The sequence below is a fragment of the Amphiura filiformis genome, chromosome 19 (genome assembly GCF_039555335.1).
Source record: "Amphiura filiformis chromosome 19, Afil_fr2py, whole genome shotgun sequence".
Lineage (NCBI taxonomy): Eukaryota > Metazoa > Echinodermata > Ophiuroidea > Amphilepidida > Amphiuridae > Amphiura > Amphiura filiformis.
The window spans coordinates 41,322,120-41,332,782 of record NC_092646.1 but is presented as its reverse complement, the minus strand read 5'-3'; positions in this window follow the sequence as shown (position 1 = coordinate 41,332,782).

Sequence of the window (10,663 nt, the reverse complement as noted above, 5' to 3'; positions counted from 1 at the left end):
TATAGTATATTTCAATCATTATAAGAGCTTATAAGGGAGCAACGTTTTTGATGAGAGCACAGCAGGCATATCGAAATGCATTCTGAATACGAGGAATGTCTTTCTGATATCAAATAATTTTAGGTCTTTTGGGGAAAAATGCATATCTTCAATGGACGGCTTTTTCTAGCAGCTAGGCCCTACATACACTTTAAGTACATATCATTTAGATTTATAATGTTAACTTCGAGGACTGTTAAATATCAAAAATAAAAATATATCATATTTTAAATAATTTGCCAGTAATAAATTTGTATAGGCTATTATATCGCGATATTAAATAAAAATCAAAATTACTTGATACCAGAGCACATTCCTCGTATTAAGAAGGCAATTCAGAATGATGTGCTCACTCATGCCCCATAAAAATATTGCGCAAACATGATGGCAAACGTTGCTATCCGTTCCCTAGACTATGCCATAGTCGAATTTTATTAAAAATATGTTATTATTAGTCATGATGAACCCATTTCGTTGAACTCAAAATTATACTGATGTTTATTAAAATTAAAGTATTCAATAGTAAAATGGTCATAAAGAGTTAAAAATATCAGACGATTAGTGACAATAAAAGTAATTGAATGTAACATTATCTTGCATAATTAGAACGGCTCACTTTAATACTGAACAATTCTGATTTTGGAATCTACCAGTTTATTGATAGCGAACCCCGTCACTTGGGAAGCTAACAAACAGAGGGAGTAGGGTGACTGATCAGATGTGAAAATCTATCAATTGTGCACACATTAATTAAATCAGAGTTTTAAGCTTAAATACAATATCCAGAGTATGCACAATGGGCAAGTGGACTACGGGGTAGTCTATCCGTTCCCGTAAGCGAAAAATTTACAGATTATGTTGCTGTTCCTCGACGGAGCCCTGAAAGTCTTTAGGTAGGCTAGTCTACCAGTTATTTTCACCCCGGTATATCCAAAACAAAGACATATATGGGGGGGTATGTCATTAGAACCAGCAACTAACATCTTTTAACACGGCTCAAGACCCGGGCTCAAGACCTAAATCTACCATAATTCGACTGCTCAGTGCCAGAAGTGGTTAAGTGCAATAAGCTGCAATATATGCCCAGTGAAACTTGGCAATTATAAGCCTAGTTATCTACACATGGCAGCTATTGCACTTACCCACTTCTGGCACTGAGCAGTCGAATTCTCGCTATTCACAATAAGGGCGCCGCCAGCGGTTTGCGATGTAATCGTAATGTATCATGGGAAAAGGTCGACATCCAAGTCCGCGCAATACGAATATTACCATGCTATTACATAGGAACACGTGACAATATTTTTTAGTTTGACAATATAACGGTATTACACACAAATCGATAGAGAAAAAATTAATTGTGCACATTTCAAATCACATTATTAAGTATTATTGAGTATCGATTCGCGTGTAACACCTTTATTTTGACAAACTAAAAAATATTGTCACGTGCTACTATGTAATAGCATGGTAATATTCGTATTGCGCGGACTTGGATGTCGACCTTTTCCCATGATACATCACGATTACATCGCAAACCGCTGGCGGCGCCCTTATTGTGAATAGCGAGAATTGGGGGCACCAGGCCTGACAAAGCTTGACAAGCCGTGGCATTTTTCACATCAATGGGGCGGGCGGGGAACGTAGGCCCGTGCCCTTATGACGCAACGCTATAATAGGAGTTGGTCACACGAGACCGGGCAAGCTTAACTCGCAGATCTGCAAAAAGGAATAGGCTAAGATGATCACGTAAGGGACGCACAGTGTCATCGCCCATGGCAGAAATCGCAATGGTAGGATGAATCCACAGCCACGCATGGCCCTTTTGTTCCGACATGTTTAATAGTTTTGAGACGCATAATAGGCCGAGGGACATCCGACTAAGGCCATTGACAATAGCCTGGTGACTGACCTCTGTAGATGTCAGTGAGCATGGTATACGCTATGAGGTCATATGCTTTTAGACTGCCTCCACGTGTGGCCTACGCCCGGGGCCTACGCTGCACTGTAGTTCGGCACATATAAAATCAGAATTTTTGTCAGTTTTTGAGCTCAATACGCACGGTTCTTTCTCAATACGCAAGCTAACGACTATCATATCCTTTCAACACGTATATTCAAGTGCAAGCATCGAAATATGGCTTTTTTAGAATACAAAATTATGGGAGATTTTCATCATTTTCTACCCCGGTATCCAAAGATTTATTGTCTGAATATCAAATCGTGCATAGCACATTCACGTGTATCGATCCCGGGTATTGATTTTAGTGTCTATGCTGTACAATGTAATTATTAACCAGGCGATGTCGGTGTGGGACGGACTGTGCTATGATTAATATGAGCGGGGTGGTGTTTGTAGTTGGGGAGGGTAAAGTCCAAATTGCATACCAAATATTGCTTACCCCCTATGTAGTAAATAACCAAAGGGAACGATTGCCGAATAGGGTGCAACTCTATACTAGTCTACAAGACTGCCCTACCCCAACCTTAAGCACTAAACCTAAACTCCGTAAACAAGGACTGGACTCAAGTAGCAAGTTGCCCCTTAAAGACTTAAAGAGTGGTGTATCCAAAGAGGGGCGAGGAAAGCGGTCCCATGAAATATCTGTTCCCATAGTCCCCTACCCCTCCGTTGGATGCTTGCCATCGAGATTTTAAACAATACGCATTGTTTTGACTATTTTGGGCAATTTTTGCTGATCAAATCCCCCTTCCGAAAATCACCTTGTCCCCTGCGGCCATTTCTAAATATGATCTTGGCTACGCTATATAAGTAGCTAATGTAGAGAAACATAATATTCCATGTGGACATGTAAAATGTCCTATTTTGTCTTTAATACAGAGCTTTTGGCTTAACCACTAGCAGGCTATGTTAGCACCATACTAACAAAGATGCAAAACCGTTGACTTTTTATGATTTTCTAAATGAGTAAATCACTGAATACTATACTGAATACTGAATAGGCCTTGTGGAAAATCCCATACTATTGCATTGATTCAAATCGGGATTCAAATAAGTATTAGTTTCAGTGGTTTTTGATGTTGTCGTGCGTTCTTTCAATGGTTCACAATCCTCAAAACAAATTTCATCATGTTCAATGTCAATGAACCAGAGCCTCATTATAATTTAGTTGCTTGGGACGGAATTTTCTTAAATCTGCAGAAAACATTGCATTGGTACTGGCACAAAAACACGGAAAGTAAACAGGAGTAAATACAAGAAGAAACTAAAATGGCCGAATCTGAAAATACAAGGTATGAGGTAGGCTATATATAAAACCACCGATCCTGGAAACCAGGATCTGTGACACTATGGGCCACAATAGCCCCATCCTAATGGCATAGTTCAATAACCTCAATTAAACAATCATAGTGCAACATTTGACCTAGACTTCTCCGTAGTCCACTTGCCAATTGTGCACTACTCTGGCTATTACATTTAAGCTTAAAACTCTGATTTAATTAATGAGTGCACAATTGATAGATTTTCACAACTGATCTTTTCAGTCACCGTACGCCCTCTGTTTGTTAGCTTTCGGATAATAAACTGGCAGATTCTAAAATTAGAATTGTTCAGTATTGAAGTGTCATTATAATTATGCCATTATGATATGTTGCATTCAATAATAGAAGCCTACGTAGGCAGGGACAGATTTAAGCAGTGGCCCGGTGGCCCGGGGCCAGTTGATTTTGCCTCGGGCCAGTAAACTTCCAACAATGCTATTCGGCGGGCCACCAGATTTTGATCCTGATATGACTGAGGCACTGAGTGATGGACACAATAACAGTTTCTGCTCCACTTGTCACCTGTACCTGTGTGTAATTTATATTTTTATTTAATGATTTTTTGTGTGTATTTATTCTTATCCTTGCGTTGCAAGCAAGTTGGAAATATACGGCCGCTTTTTACGGCGATGTAGGCCAAACTCTTTCATGCTCTATCTCACAGTGGCTCTATCGGATCACAGATATTGGAATATCTGTGATCTGATGATGATAGTGATATCGCAAATACCGCAAACTTGAACCTTTTCTTTTGAGCACTTTTGGAACTATAGATTTTAGGAAGGACTACTGACTGAACTTGTGTTAGTGACTAGTCTCTCTATATGCTCAGTACAAAACAATTAAAAATGTTCAGTTCAGGTTTGCTTGAATTAAAGTGGCACCATAGATCCTGGAAAAAGATTTTTAGGGTCCATGGTGGCACAGAATAAAATAATGTTAACACACAGGTAACATGTGTCAAGTTTGGTAGGCCTAATTGGTAATCTCTAACTTTAAAAGTCGCATTGGAATGTGCAGGCCCATGACCAGGATTTCTAAAAAGTGGACTTTTGTTCAAAATTTGGACCTTTTATGACCGACAAGGACTGAAAACCTTGATTTTTTCGCTCGCTACGCTCGTGAATGGGTCATTTCTTCACCACCTGCCCCCTGGTTACGGGCATGGGAACATGCTTCTTTATTTGCACTTTTTGCAGTAGAACATATTGAAAAAGTTGGGCCAGTAAATTTATTGCAGGGCCAGTAGATTTCCCATTTCACTGGCCCGGAAGGCCAGTAGAAAACTGAAACCTAAGTCTGTCCCTGTACGTAGGGCCTATACTTTACTTTTACTGTCACAAATATAATTAATTATATAGCCTAAACTTTTTCATAACCATTTTATACTAGTATTTTGATGTACTAAATATCAGTATAATTTCGAGTTCAACTGAATGCGTTCATCATGATTAATAACATTTTATTTATCAAAAATCGACTATGGCATAGTCTACATTTGACCTTAAGTTGCAGAGTATGAGTTTGTGTACCTAAATTTTCAAAGGTCATTCAATAATGTACAAATGTATTGGGATTAAAGAACTGTGCCTCTGATAGATGAGCATGTTGTGGATCTTAGTGTGATAAAACAGATATTGCTTTATTGACCGTAAGGTTGACGATATCAGGTGCTATCAGGCAAATCTGTAAGGCAAATAAGGCAAATGCTGAGACATGTAGTCAAGTTTGTTTCTGGATCTTAAGACTATAATAACATGTCCTAGGAAGTGCATGGATTGTCAACTTGGTACACCTGACACGTTGGTTTTAAACTAAACTTACATATTATTATGAGTGTTGGCGAGATTTTCAGCGCTCCCGGGAGCGCACCACGGCGTTTTCTAGTCGTGATATGTTTTTACGTGTTATGCATAATAGGTGTGCAGATCAACTGGAGTAGCAACACATCAGTGATTTTCGAACAGAGTTGTGATCCTGAAGATGATCAGCGTGGAGGAGTTGGATGCCAGATTCAAGCATCAGATTCAAACATCGCCCCCCCCCCCTAAATGTCGTTACGACGAAAGCGTTTGATAAGAAGGATTGCTTTCTCACGAACAAACTTGATAATCCAGGAATGCCTATTGTTCATTCGATTTTCGCAGACACAACATCGCAAGACGTTATCATGACAGGTGTGCTAAGACACTATTTCGACTCGTGGCACAAAGACATCTTCCGATGCGAATTTGATGTCGATAGTTATACACAAATAGTTACTTTAACTGATCCAATCGTGCAGGATTTCAAACGGTTTGGGGATGAGCCACAGTACTCAGTCGTCATCACATGTCCACTTCCAAAAGTGCTATCTGAGCGGGAACATTTTCAGATGAATCTCCTTCCTGCGTCCAATACAACGTTATCATACAAAAACATCACCGTATGCCAGGGTGCCCCAATAAATGATACGCGCAAATATGTTCTTACAATGTGTACTATGACTAAAAATATGGATAGATACATACCGAATTGGTTGAATTATCATAAATATTTAGGCGTGGAGCATGTTATTATATATGATAATTCCGCAAATTCTACGCTACCCAAGACTGCATGGCGGCACGTCGATAATGGATTTTTAACAATTATACCATGGGTGCATTATCATTCAACAAATAAAACGTACTTAGAAGTCCAGGTTGCATCTGAGAACGATTGCATGTGGAGATATAAACACAAAACTCAATGGATGATTAAAATTGATGTAGATGAATTCTTACAACCGATGGATCCCAATAGAACTAAAGTCACAGATTATCTTAGTGATGAGAAGTTTAATTTTAATACTCTTGGTTCAGTAAGGATTCAAAATTGGTTCTTCTGTCGCCACAAACAGGTGAACTATGCTGCTTTGAAACCACTTCATTCGCAGCGTTCTGTTTTTGAGAGGAATTTGGTTAGAAACCGTGAACCATCAGCGAACATCCATTATTATAAGATCCATGGTGTTAAACTTGGAGGTGATACAATTTCACTGTCTCCAACCAAGGAGATGAGACTGGTACATTACAGAGGTGATAATCCGCGGCATACAGGGTTTTGTTCAGGCAAAAACGTGGCTGATTTTAGTATGATTAGATTATGGTATAGCTTACACGGTGCTAACATGAGAGAACTTGAATTCCATTTAGGAAAAATGTTAGAATTAATAAGGGGTAAGGGGAAGGGGAAAGGAAGTAAGAAAGCGTCTTAAGGGTATACGATGTATTGTTGGTCGAAGCAGCAGGAAAAAAAAGCAGTTCACAGCATCTTGTGAATGGTAGTGAGCTTTAGCAAAAATTGCATTGCTTTATTCATATCGATAGCGAGCGTGTAGAAGAATTCAAATATCACAGATATACTTTTATAGATGCTGCGGTTCTTGAGTTACGTTGTAAAGAGAGATGAAACAACAGCACTTTTGTAAAACGTACATAACTAATTAACAACAATAAATTAAGCAAGTTTGCAAAGTATACGATTTGTAGAATGAACTTTTGCAAAACATCAAGGTGTTTTAACAATATATTGATCTAGATAACGAAAATCGATTTGTAGGTTGCTTAGACCAACAATACCTCGTCTACCCTTAAAGATCTGGTTTGAGAGTGGCGAATATCGAAATTTATGGCGAAATTTATGCGTTTTGCTTTGATTTAAACAAAAGGAACAAAAGAGAACTGAAACAAAAGAACTGACAAATTAAATTTAAGTTATGAAAAATTAAAGTACAGAGAAGCTCTTAAATAACGCTTCATTTAAGAAACTGTGTTGTCTCTTTGTTTCGCTTGTTGGAATCTTTTTGCGCCTTGCTTTCATAGGCCAGTTTGTCACTTTTAAAACTGGACCTTCGTCTATTCAGTTGCTTGTAACTTTACTTCTTGAGGTCACATTGGATTGAATGTGGTGTCATAATGTGCATAATGAGATATAGTGCACCTATTAAAAAACAAATTTACCCCAATATTGTTCAGTTTTGAAATTGTGATTATTTTTCCAAGTGTAATGATACTTTATTGGCGCAGTATAGTTATCTATACATGTGCTGCTTCATCAATACTATTATACTGATATCATACTGATATCAGTATTGATGAAGCAGCTACGTACCTACTGCAGTTGATAAGGGTATGAAGCAACTATCTACTGCTGATGTAGTATTGACGAAGTAGCTATTTACTTCTGATAACGGTATTGATGAAGTAATAATGAAGGTCTATATACCTAATATCAGTATTGATAAAGTAGCTTTATACTGTTGACAAGGGCATTGATGAAGAAGCTATCTACTGCTGATAATAACATTGTTATGAATTTTAATTGGGGAATTATTCCATGGGAAAGGAGAGCGAGGTACCAGATTTGGAGTCCCAAGGGATGAGGGAATGAACGGGAACGGGAATGATTATCTCGAAATGAACCAGATGAAACAGAAATTAAGTATAACAATTTATTATGAATTTACATCCTCAGATAAACTGAGCAAAATACATAATGTGTGTGTTTTAATAATGAGTCTTACCAGAGTTACATCGCATCATAATAAGTATAATTGAATATGATTCACGTGCAATTAGACATGATGACAATATAATCGTCATCATGTTAAGGGGGTACTACACCCCTGTTAAATTTTGTGCCTATTTTTGCATTTTTCTCAAAAGTTATAGCGCATTGGTGACAAGTAAGATGTGTATATTATAGGGGCAAGGACTGCAACTACTGCACTGGAAATTTTATTTCAGCACAAACAACAGTTGTGGAGTTACAGTCAAAAACGAGGAAAACCAATATTTGATCAATAAATCAATAACTACTTGCCTTGAGTTGCTGAATTTTCAGTGCAGTAGTTGTAGTCCTTGCCCCAATAATATACATATCTTACTTACCACCAATGCGCTATAAATTTTGAGAAAAATGCAAAAATAGGCAAAAAATTGGCCAGGGGTGTAGTACCCAACCAATCTAACTAACCATCCTGAGCACGTCTGAGCTACGGCTGCATCGGTCGCAGGGTCGCAAGGAGTGACGTCTTTATTAACGCACAAACAAATCATCGCTTCACTCAGTGCAATTGGTGCACGGATATAAAAGTTCACTTGATGAATGGTTATCATGGCTTACTGCCCTATGATCAATAATCAATTATCGAATGAATTATCGTCACAACAATATCAGTAAATTCAGTATGGTACCAACATTTGGCATAACTACACAATACCCACCACACCATGGGCACAGCCCTGAGCTGCTTCAAAGGGAATAGCCCCCTCAATTTGATATTTTCTTGTATTTTGACAAATAATCCCCTATAGTCACATCATAATTTCTTTTACATTTTGGTTCTTGGACAAATGTCTTCAACGAAGCGCCATCTATCTAGTAGTTGGACAAATAATCCCCTACAGTCACGACATGGCTTTTGGGATTTTTGTATTTGGACAAATAATTTCAGACAGAGAGGGTGTGTTGGTTGAAAACAGCCCGACGGTGTTGGTCGGCGTAGACGCAGTGTCTTCAACGAAGCGCCATCTATCTAGTAGTTGGACAAATAAGCCCCCTACAGTCACGACATGGCTTTTTGGATTCTGGTATTTGGACAAATAATTTCAGACAGAGAGGGCGTGTTGGTTGAAAACAGCCCGACGGTGTTGGTCGGCGTAGACTCAGTTGAAAACTCATTATTTGAGTACGTCCAAGGTTCCACACCATGGGCCATTAACCAAGTGCGTCCATGTCCAAATAGGATATGCACGCAATTCTTGGTTTTATGTTGGCGCAGTCGGCGCAGACGTAGTTCTGAAGTTATAGGTCTTGGTTTTATGTTGGCGCAGTCGGCGTAGATGTAGTTCTGAATTCGATATGGGGCTTTGAAAACAGCATGCTTCTTAACAGGACATAGACACACTTGCGTGTAGGTCTTGCGTGATAGGGGTCTTGGTTTTATGTTGGCGCAGTCGGCGTAGACGTAGTTCTGAATTCGATATGGGGCTTTGAAAACAGCATGCTTCTTAACAGGACATAGACACACTTGCGTAAACACAATGCACGACTAAACATAATGTATGAGGGAATGCCTCGTTCTAACAAGAAAGCCCGACTGCGCGTTGGGACGAGAGACCTTATTTTTTGTAGGATATTTAGAATCAATCGTATCAAATTTTTACTTGAGTTGTAAAAACCATAAAAGAGTCTCAATCAGTCTCATTAATTTTTATGTATTTTGCTGTTTGTTGATATAAGAAAATATGTAATAGGCCTAGTAAGTGCAATGCATCGCAACAAGACCAAAGTCATATAATTTGGATTCTATTATTTTTTAGAATGTAGTTCAGCCATCAATTCGCGGGAGAATTTTCCCAATTTTAACGTGATAAAATGGACTTTACAATCCATACCCGATGACACCCCCCCTTTTTTTTTTTTTAGTTGCGGCTACCCAATGAACCCCTTTCTTTGGTTGCGGCTACCCATAACCCCCTTTTTTCTATAATAGCATCATCTAAATGCAACTAAACAATGCAGAAACCTGTCCAATTTTGCTTCATTTTTTCACAATTATGCCGAAAGTTTCAAAATTTTGCTACATTTTGTCACAATTTTCTACCCGATGACCCTTTCTTTAAATCTTATACTCGATGACCCCCTTTTTTATTTTGTTTGTACCCAATGAACCCCGTAGTTTTAAAAATAACGCTTTGTACCCGATATGCCCCTACTTCGCGACTCCGGTAGGCACATACCCGTCACTTCCAAAATTGAGTGCCCCCCCCCCTCCCCCCCGAGGTTCAAGTTGGATATGGTATACAAATGTGACTCAAAGACAGAGATATACCATATACACAATTATTGTTTAATTCTTGATGGTTTATTGATAGTAATAACAAAATATACTTACAAAATTGGATGCAAATATAAGTGAGATGATTGTAGTCATACAGTTAATAACAAGATTAGAATGTACACGAATTTGTTTGCCTTATTAAGAAATACAGAAAGGTGTACAATAGAGTTGATAATGGTAATCATGGCTATGTGTCATTCTTTTGAAAATATGCAAGCTTCATAAGCATGTAATTGAAGATTCCGCATGTTTTGAAGGTGATAATGATACTTTTTTGTTATTTTTTGCTATGGAGCACGGGCCCAAAACGTGGAGGCTGTATATTGCACGTCCCACGGCTGGTACCAGAGGATGATTTAAGCACTTCCCAGCAAGTCTTGCGGTTAGCATAGCTGTGGGGTGAACATGACACCACTGCCCGCCCACTGCATACACACGTACACGTGCATGGTTAAATTTGAATTTGGACAGATA